A 7,669-nucleotide genomic window follows, 5' to 3' on the forward strand; every position below is an offset into this window, starting at 1 on the left:
TGCGTTAGCCAGTGCGTTGCCATGGATCACAATTTATTTTGACACGTTTTTCCGTGTTGGAGATGAGTTTTATCTCTTATTCTTTTCTGTATGTTTTTGAAACTGCACTGTTGGTTAGGGGCTCGTAAGTCAGCATTTCACTGTTAGGTCTACAGGTCTACACCTGTTGTATTCGGCACACGTGACTAATACAATTTGATTTGAGTTTATTTTGGGGTTCCTTCCAAGGGGACGAGAGTTCTAGAAGCTAGTGAGTTTTAGGAAGATGAGAGTTCTAGAAGCTAGTGAGTTTTAGGAAGATGAGAGTTCTAGAAGCTAGTGAGTTTTAGGAAGATGAGAGTTCTAGAATCTAGTGAGTTTTAGGAAAGATGAGAGTTCTAGAAGCTAGTGAGTTTTAGGAAAGATGAGAGTTCTAGAAGCTAGTGAGTTTTAGGAAGATGAGAGTTCTAGAAGCTAGTGGGGGAAAATATTTTTTTCTTGATGACAGCCAGTAGACACCATGTTTATATTGGTGAAGGTGAAGCATTGTAGTTGATTATAATGATAAATGGAAGTTGTTTTCTGTTGATGGTGAGCAAACTTGTCCATCAAAAATATAGGATATATTTGTTGTCTTAAGGGGGAAGGTGTTACAGGCTTTGGTTTTTCCATTTATGGTTTGCGGTTTGGATTTTAGCACGTCTAGCTCGTTAGCCCGTCTAGCTCGTTAGCCCGTCTAGCCCGTTAGCCCGTTAGCCCGTCTAGCTCGTTAGCACGTCTAGCTCGTTAGCACGTAGGACGCACTGATTGGTGTCACCTCGTTAGTCAGTATGTGTTACACCTGTGCTGGCTTGTCCATCTCGTTAGTGGGAAGGTGTTTCACCTGAACTGGTCCAGGTTCTATTTAAGAGTGTCTGGCCCAGTGCTCCAGTTGTCTTGATACATGTGGAGAGTCAACACCTTTAGTTGCTCCACCTTTTTGGTTTGCTTCCTGTCTTTAAGTTTGGTGTGGGTTTTTCTTTTGTTTGTCTCTTGGGCAGATTTAGTGGGTCTCATGGTGGGTGTCTTTTAGGTCCCAGTTGTTGTTACTAGTCAACTTTCAGTGGACATTGTGAGAGCAAAATTGCAAGATTATGTTATTATACGTTTATTGCATCAAATGGTTGTTTTATGCAACAGAATAGAGGGTTCTTAGAACTATTGTGTCTGTGTGTTCTACTGATGATGGACCTCTGGGAGAAAACACTGACAGGAGATTTACAATGTCTTTTGGGTGATAAAACCTAAAGAGACTGCATTCCAGAGCATGAGTTAATGTTTCTGTTCTATATGTTACCAGGGAGAGATGACCTCAGGGCCAGACCCTGGTCTCTACACAAAGAGTACTGTTTTTACAGCAGATACTGTCTGCTGAGAATTATAAGTATCTTTCATACAAATCTTAACCTTGTGACCCGTTCTATACATCTGTTGTTGGTCATGTAGGTTAAAAGGGGTGTATCTTGGCTGTAAAATACCTTTGTACTTTTGTCTCGGGGCTCTCAACTAATCATCTGGGGTTGATTCATCTCTCAACGAATCATCTGGGGTTGATTCATCTCTCAACGAATCATCTGGGGGTGATTGTTCGACCAGCCATCATTATCATAGGGCACCCAATTGATTGACTTTATATGTGTGTTGTATTGACCTGCTCCCTTATAAGTGAATAAATATTTAGTTTAAGAATAACTCTGACTTGTGTGATAAGTTTGTCTCATTTGATATTAACCACCACATTTGGCGATGGGGATGTGAATCTTGACTTGGTGACCGCTCCTGGTGACCTGGGTAAATGGTGCACCAGGGATCCTTCTAACTTGGGATCTCAGGGAGACCACACTGCGGGAACGGAGCAGATGGACCCACCTTTGATCTGAGAGGCAGCGAGCCGAGTGGATACCATCAGAATAGTATATATAGTGGATACCATCAGTATAGTATATATAGTGGATACCATCAGTATAGTATATATAGTGGATACCATCAGTATAGTATATATAGTGGATACCATCAGTATAGTATATATAGTGGATACCATCAGTATAGTATATATAGTGGATACCATCAGTATAGTATATATAGTGGATACCATCAGTATAGTGTATATAGTGGATACCATCAGTATAGTGTATATAGTGGATACCATCAGTATAGTATATATAGTGGATACCATCAGTATAGTGTATATATAGTGGATACCATCAGTATAGTATATATAGTGGATACCATCAGTATAGTATATATAGTGGATACCATCAGTATAGTATATATAGTGGATACCATCAGTATAGTGTATATAGTGGATACCATCAGTATAGTGTATATAGTGGATACCATCAGTATAGTATATATAGTGGATACCATCAGTATAGTGTATATAGTGGATACCATCAGTATAGTATATATAGTGGATACCATCAGTATAGTGTATATAGTGGATACCATCAGTATAGTATATATAGTGGATACCATCAGTATAGTATATATAGTGGATACCATCAGTATAGTATATATAGTGGATACCATCAGTATAGTATATATAGTGGATACCATCAGTATAGTATATATAGTGGATACCATCAGTATAGTATATATAGTGGATACCATCAGTATAGTGTATATAGTGGATACCATCAGTATAGTATATATAGTGGATACCATCAGTATAGTATATATAGTATATACCATCAGTATAGTATATATAGTGGATACCATCAGTATAGTATATATAGTGGATACCATCAGTATAGTATATATAGTGGATACCATCAGTATAGTATATATAGTGGATACCATCAGTATAGTATATATAGTGGATACCATCAGTATAGTATATATAGTGGATACCATCAGTATAGTATATATAGTGGATACCATCAGTATAGTGTATATAGTGGATACCACATCTCCAACGTAGTTTAAAAAAAAAAAGAAAGAGGTGAAACAAAGTGGAGTTTTTAGAAAAGCCCGTAGGCTCTGAGTGTGTATTCCTGTGTGGAGGTGTAAACAGGGCCCAGTCAGTAGGCTCTGAGTGTGTATTCCTGTGTGAGGGGGCACCTTGGAGGCGTAAACAGGGCCGAGTCAGTGGAGGATGATCTGAGAGTCAGTCGACTCAGACACCTATCATTGGTCGGTTACGGGCGACCTAGAGCCATCCTGACACTGAATTGATCACAGTGGGGATTGGTCTGTAGGGGTGAGGGGCCAGGGTGACTGTGGGTTCTGTGTGAAACACGGTACCTGGTGAAACTCTATTGGAAGAAGGACCTCATTTTGAAAAGTGTCTGTGTGACTCTCAGAAGTGGTGAATTCCAATGATTTTAAACGTGCTGCCAGGTATGCCCTGGGTTCGGTCATTTCGCGTTAAATATCTAGAATCTGTGTGAACGAGATGACAACTAGAATCTGTGTGAACTAGATGACAACTAGAATCTGTGTGAACTAGATGACAACTAGAATCTGTGTTTACTAGTTAAGACCATTTATGATATAGTACAAGATAGTAAGGTGCACCTGTAATTGTTTTAAACCTGTAATTATTTTAAACCTGGACCCCATTTCATATTTTCTGATATGAGAGTTGTGTGACTGTGATATGAGAGGTGTGTGACTGTGGAATGAGAGTTGTGTGACTGTGGTATGAGAGTTGTGTGACTGAGTCATAATCTGATGTTTGGATAGTAACAGAGATCTATAGTTCCTCCTAGAGATCTATAGTTCCTCACAGAGATCTATAGTTCCTCACAGAGATCTATAGTTCCTCCTAGAGATCTATAGTTCCTCCTAGAGATCTATAGTTCCTCCTAGAGATCTATAGTTCCTCATAGAGATCTATAGTTCCTCCTAGAGATCTATAGTTCCTCCTAGAGATCTATAGTTCCTCACAGAGATCTATAGTTCCTCCTAGAGATCAATAGTTCCTCATAGAGATCTATAGTTCCTCCTAGAGATCTATAGTTCCTCCTAGAGATCTATAGTTCCTCCTAGAGATCTATAGTTCCTCCTAGAGATCTATAGTTCCTCCTAGAGATCTATAGTTCCTCCTAGAGATCTATAGTTCCTCCTAGGGATCTATAGTTCCTCCTAGAGATCTATAGTTCCTTTAGAGATCTATAGTTCCTCATAGAGATCTATAGTTCCTCCTAGAGATCTATAGTTCCTCATAGAGATCTATAGTTCCTCCTAGAGATCTATAGTTCCTCATAGAGATAGATCTATAGTTCCTCCTAGAGATCTATAGTTCCTCCTAGAGATCTATAGTTCCTCATAGAGATCTATAGTTCCTCCTAGAGATCTATAGTTCCTCCTAGAGATCTATAGTTCCACCTAGAGATCTATAGTTCCTCCTAGAGGTCTATAGTTCCTCCTAGAGATCTATAGTTCCTCCTAGAGATCTATAGTTCCTCATATAGAAATATGCTTAATCAGATGATTGACATGTGGATAATAAGCTTTGATATAACGTTATCTTGGGGTTCCGTTCCTTCACTGCCCATCATAGAAGATCACGGGGTGGTATTGAGAGGGGGATGATATTTTAGAAAGCAGCGGAAGGTCTATAGTTCCTGGGAGGCTTGATTTTGCCGTGGTCTCTGGGAGGTTAGAGAACCTTTGAGGATCCCATGGTCATTGTCCGGGAAACAAACGTATATTTTTTGGTTCCGTTGTGAGTATGTTTGGAGAGCTGCTTCGTAGCTGTGGAGAGTCCTTGAAAAAGCAAATGGAATGGTTGTCGTGAGTACCTAAGAATGTCTTATGTTTTCTATGGATTCTGTGAATATATGAAAATATGATGAATTGTATGTGTGTATAATGATTAGTAGAGATTTGATGAAGTAATACTGGGAATATAATTAGATACAATTTAAACAACCCATTTATAGACGAACGTAGGCTTTGAGTTGGTATCTTTAATGGATCATTTGATAAAGATGAGTTTTAAGCATTATTAAACTGTCTATAAAGTCTGGGCAGTTGTCTCAGAAACTGGAGTGAATCACAGGTAAACTAACAACATTGTAGACTTGATGCTAAATACAGATTTTTCAGCTTTAGTGTGTATATCGTATCCACTTAGTTATGTTAGGAAGTTTGCCATCTTTATGACCGGCCCTGGTAACTTCACCCCAACTTCTCTGATCCCCAGAACACAGTAACTTAACAACATAAGGGTTTTTCTGACATTTTTGGGAAATTAAGGGAAAATAAAAATCCAGCCGTAGCAGAGCCCCAAGACCCATGGGGACGTCCTCGAGGGCCTGGATGTTCTCCCCATCAAAGGCCAGCGGGATTTCACTCTCATGGTGAAATGGATTTCCACCGATGTGCAGTAAAGGAGTGAAGAGCAGTGAAATCTGTGTCAACAAAAGTAAGAAAAGATTAATACACAAACAATTAACAAAGAACATAACAAATGTTCAGCTGTAGTTTTATATAAGCATGCACACCTATGTTTATGAAGAAACAGATGATTGGTGCATAGGCATACCTTGTCACGGACATAAAGTCCACTCGGGTCCTCATTGAAGAGGTTGGGCAAGAGCAGAATCGCTGCTGTGGTCTCCAGTCCTAGTAAAGTAAAGCAATGATCTTACTACACTTGCTAATTTTATTACAAAATACATTAGAGAAAGGGAAGGAATAAGAGCAAATCCCTCTTCTGTATTGTCCTTCAGGGACTGTCAAAATAGCAGGATGATGTCCTCACCCCTGCCTCGCCTCTCTACCTCTGATAGTCCTTGAATTATCTTTTTGTCTATATCCATTCCATGGACTTGATTCATTTCTGAGAAGATCTGAAAAGATCATTTGTATGCTAATAGATGTCAGTTTGTATTGACTGCTATGTAGGTTAAATCTACACTCCAAAATAACGTGTAAGGTAACTTATTTGAAAAGTAATTACATTATTACATTGCTCAACATTTTCTTAACATTTGGCATAATTAGTTAAAACATTGAATTTGTATTGGCTTTTGTTGGACTTCGGCTGCATACATAAATTGGCTGAATATTATACAATGACTTATCAATAGCTGTAACAATTTGACCCCCACAGGAAATCTTCACCGGCAATTATAGAAAGACCCATTTACTATATAACCATTGATTCTTGAAGAATATAACTTATAAATGCCTCAAATGTTTCAACTGTATTACCCCACCAGAAACCAAAACATAAGCTTGTATAACGCCACTGTTTGTAAACAATAGAGGTCGACCGACTATGATTTTTCAACGCCGATACCGATTATTGGAGGACAAAAACACCGATAATCAATTAATCGGCCGATTAATTTTTTTATTATTTCTTTATTTGTAATAATGACAATTACAATAATACTGAATGAAAACTTATTTTAACTTAATCTAATACATCAATAAAATCAATTTAGCCTCAAATAAATAATGAAACATGTTCAATTTGATTTAAATAATGCAAAAACAAAAGTGTTGGAGAAGAAAGTAAAAGTGCAATATGTGCCATGTAAAAAAGCTAACGTTTAAGTTCCTTGCTCAGAACATGAGAACATATGAAAGCTGGTGGTTCCTTTTAACATGAGTCTTCAATATTCCCAGGTAAGATGTTTTAGGTTGTAGTTATTATAGGAATTATAGGACTATTTCTCTCTATACGATTTGTATTTCATATACCTTTGACTATTGGATGTTCTTATAGGCACTTTAGTATTGCCAGTGTAACAGTATAGCTTCCGTCTCTCCCCTCGCTCCTACCTGGGCTTGAACCAGGAACACATCGACTACAGCCACCCTCGAAGCAGCGTTACCCATGTAGAGGAAGGGAAAAAACTACTCCAAGTCTCAGAGCGAGTGACGTTTGAAACGCTATTAGCGCGGACCCGGCTAACTAGCTAGCCATTTCACATGGGTTACACCAGCCTAATCTTGGGCTTGAAGTCATAAACAGCGCAATGCATTGCGAAGGGCTGCTGGCAAAACGCACGAAAGTGCAATTTTGAATGAATGCTTGCGAGCCTGCTGCTGCCTACCATCGCTCAGTCAGACTGCTCTATCAAATCATAGACTTAATTATAACATAATAACACACAGGAATACGAGCCTTAGATCATTAATACTGTCGAAAACAAAACGTTATTCCTGTTACATTGCACAACCTTCAGTGTTATGTCATAATTACTTAAAATTCTGACAAATTACCCAAAGTGTTGCATATACCCTGACTGCGTGCAATGAACGCAAATGGACACAATTTCACCTGGTTAATATTGCCTGCTAACCTGGATTTCCTTTAGCTAAATATGCAGGTTTAAAAATATATACTTCTGTGTATTGATTTTAAGAAAGACATTGATGGTTAGGTACAGTCGTGCAACGATTGTGCTTTTTTCGCAAATGCGCTTTTGTTAAATCATCCCCGTTTGGCGAAGTCGGCTGTCTTTGTTAGGAAGAAATAGTCTTCACAGTTCGCAACTAGCCAGGCGGCCCAAACTGCTGCATATACCCTGACTCTGTTTGCAAGAGAAGTTACACATTTTCCCAAGTTATTAAAAGAATTTCATGTTAGCAGGCAATATTAACTAAATATGCAGGTTTAAAAATACACTGCTCAAAAAAATAAAGGGAACACTTAAACAACACAATGTAACTCCAAGTCAATCACACTTCT

Source organism: Salmo trutta, unplaced genomic scaffold, assembly GCF_901001165.1.
Source record: "Salmo trutta unplaced genomic scaffold, fSalTru1.1, whole genome shotgun sequence".
Lineage (NCBI taxonomy): Eukaryota > Metazoa > Chordata > Actinopteri > Salmoniformes > Salmonidae > Salmo > Salmo trutta.